Source organism: Phalaenopsis equestris, unplaced genomic scaffold (genome assembly GCF_001263595.1).
Source record: "Phalaenopsis equestris unplaced genomic scaffold, ASM126359v1 Scaffold000667, whole genome shotgun sequence".
Taxonomy (NCBI): Eukaryota; Viridiplantae; Streptophyta; class Magnoliopsida; order Asparagales; family Orchidaceae; genus Phalaenopsis; species Phalaenopsis equestris.
The window spans coordinates 479,831-483,087 of record NW_018165107.1 but is presented as its reverse complement, the minus strand read 5'-3'; the positions used below and the strand labels follow the sequence as shown (position 1 = coordinate 483,087).

At 35.3% G+C, this 3,257-nt stretch overlaps 1 long non-coding RNA gene across 1 annotated transcript; it reads left to right on the top strand.

Annotated features, from left to right (window-relative positions):
* The first annotated feature begins 6 nt into the window (after positions 1 to 6).
* Positions 7 to 2,987, top strand: LOC110030146. The gene is made up of 3 exons (XR_002294628.1): positions 7 to 340; positions 2,036 to 2,576; positions 2,658 to 2,987. It is a non-coding gene; the product is annotated as an uncharacterized LOC110030146 (long non-coding RNA).
* Positions 2,988 to 3,257: the final 270 nt, after the last annotated feature.

Sequence of the window (3,257 nt, the reverse complement as noted above, 5' to 3'; positions counted from 1 at the left end):
AGATTAGGAGATTTTCCGGAAGAAGGTGCCAGTTACCGGATTTGGTGATGGCCATGGTTCTCTGTAACTATCGAAGACTTGTTTGGTTTGAGAACATAATGCGGGCAGATTAAAGAAGGGGCGTGCTTATATTAGGAAACATCTTCTTCCTAATATGTTGTATGTGCCAGTTAGCGGATTTGGTGCTGGCCATGGTTCTCTGTAACTAACGAAGACGTGTTTGGTTTGAGAACATAATGCGGGCAAATTAAAGAAGGGGCGTGCTTATATTAGGAAAGATCTTCTTCCTAATATATTATATGTGTTCGTTATTCCTATTTTTCAGAGAAAAAAAATTCAGGTAATGTGATTCCATGGAATCCATCTTTGGGTTTCCGATTTTAGGATTTTTCATATAATATTGGCAGAAGCTAAGCTAGACGTATATTTTAATAGAAAATTTGTATATATATATATAAATTATTGGATTATTTTAAGTATATATATATATGTTTCATGACCAAGCATTCTTACTGATAATTATGGTTCATTCGGTTTGGATTTTGGTCAATGGTTGAAGATTGTGATCAATAAAAGCTTATAAATTCTCAATTATTTGTTTTTTACTAATAAGTAAGAATGCTTGGTCATGAAGTTTCAAGTATTATCAGCTTTCTTTCATATAAACTCATACAATTCATTCTCATTTAAAACTCATACAATACTCATACAATTCATTCTCATTTTATGTTATTAGTTCAGCATTTGACCACATTGGATTATATACGCCTTCACTTTCTTCAATAACTGTTGAGAATTTAAGGGATTATATAAACCATTCTTCTTTTTAAGAGATTCACACATGAATGTTTATATTTTTTTTATTTTCATTTTATTTTGTTTCTATTTATAATTAAATGAGTATATTTAAATGTAATACTTGTTTTTTAAAAAAATTATTTTGTTATATCTTAACATATTTTGCTGAACTTTTGTAATCTTTAATTAGTTCAAACATGCCAATGTTTAAAGAAGGAGGTCCGTCAGCAATGTGGGATAAGGAAGTTACAAATATTTTTTTTTGATCTTTGCATTAAAGAGATTGAGACCGGTAATAGACCTACCACGTACTTTAACAAGGAGGGCTGACAAAACATTTTTAAGAGGTTCAAGGAATTGACTGGAAGGGAGTATGATAAACAAAAATTCATAATGCAATTGGGGTTGGGATCCCATTAAACGTATCATTGATGCTTCAGAGGAATGATAGACAGAGAAATTAGAGATAATAGTAATGCACTAACATAAATTTTTGCTCATTATGATTTCTGTTTTGTTGTGACTAATAAGACCTCCCCCTTTCGCTACCACGTTGCAGCCAGTACCAGCTGCAAAAAAAATTTAGGGTGTGCGGTATTAACCCGGACGTAAAAGATAACTTGATGCAATGTTTAGGGGGGTAGTCCCTACAGGTCAACATGCATTCAACCAAAGTGAGCAGGGGTTTGCTGACATCTCATTAGACTTGCCACCCAAGCAGGTTATGAGTTCTGGTGAGAGTTCTAGCATAAATCCGATGGAGCTTGAGTCAACGTGCCGCTCAAAGAGGCTCAGGTTGGAGAAAATGAGGAAAGACAAAGATGTTTTTGTAAAGAGCTCAATAGATAGATTGATAGAAGTGTTTGCAGCTTCGCCCCCTCCTCCTGCAGTTGACCCCACGATTGATGACTTTATGGTTTTATTAGACGGGGTTCCATAAATTGTGGCTGATCCAGATTTTTATTTAAAATGTATTAAATTGCTCGAGGACCCGACCCGCAGACAAAAATTCAAGAGGCCGTGTGCCGAATATTTACATGTTTTGATGGAGAAATGAGTGTCTTATGTGTTGCCTTTACTACTTTCAGCTTTAGGGTCTAGTTTGTTATCCTTTATTTTCAAGACATTGATTTCTAAAAAATGATATTGTAATATTTGTTGTATTTTAGTTGTTCATTTGCATAGTTTATCGTCTTTAATCTTTTACATTTGACAAAGTTTATTTTTTTAATTTTAGGTTACGAAGTAGTTTATCCATTGCATGTAACCCTAACTAATCAGTTGTCCAGTATGGATCAACAGCGAGAACGCCACAGAAAAATGGCTATGGTTGTAGCGATTATTATATTACTGTTAGAATACTACCGTTTTGTCCCTATTAGAACACTTCGCATGACGTCATTCTTTATTGGGGATAAATGGGTGGGCGAGATGCTCGTTGCACACCCAAAAACGTTCAACAACATATTTCGCATGACTATGCCCACTTTTTTGGATCTCCTTCACTAGCTACATATCAATCACAACCTCTGATATTCTTTTCGAACTACTATAAAGGAGGTGTTGGCAATTACGTTGTACATTCTATCTCAGAACGAATCAATCATGGGAGCGATGGGGCAATTACAACATTCCTAAGAGATAATAAGCAGTTACTTCTCTGAAGGTCTAAGAGCACTAGTTAGCTTAGCATCAAACATAATTAAGCAAGAAGATCAACATTCGACACAACTTCTGAAAAAATTGCCAACGGCCCGCATTACATGTCATTTTTCTTGGTGAGTGTTGTTATTGTATTATGTTTATTTCAGAATGTTTCTATTGTGTTGGGATTGACATTGTCAAGTGCCTCTAAACAGAACTGTATTGAGGCAATTGACGGTACACACGTTGATGTCTGACTCCCCAGCCATGAGAAAGTGGCTTACATTGGCTGTTGTGGGTCACCAACTCAGAATGTGATGGCTGTATGGAGTCCCATGAATTTGACGCCCAGGATGGCGAAGGTGCAGTGGAGATGGCTTCTTTGAGTGAGCGTATCACAGATGCTATATGTGAACGCTGATTGACCCCGTCTAATTTATTTTGCATACTTTATGTACCATTCTTCTAACAAGCATGAGGTGTGCACCTCATTGATGTAATTTTTTTTTTTCTGTAAACAGTGAGAAGGCTTTCTTTTAAAAAGATATCCCACTTTATCATTAGTTTTTGGCATAGAGAATTTGTTTCTTTCTTAAATATTTGTAAAGTTATGAATCATGTTGATGTGGATTGCATTCTCTAACCTTGCAATTAATCTATTAAATTCTCTATTTGGTACATCTACTGCTATCTCTATCTTCAAGATTCCTTTTAATAAAACTGTCAAGGACAGTGTTGCATGGTGATAGATTGAAGCATTCTTTTCATATGCAATTATATTTGTGCTCATGCTTGCCCGCCTTATGTTATCAGGC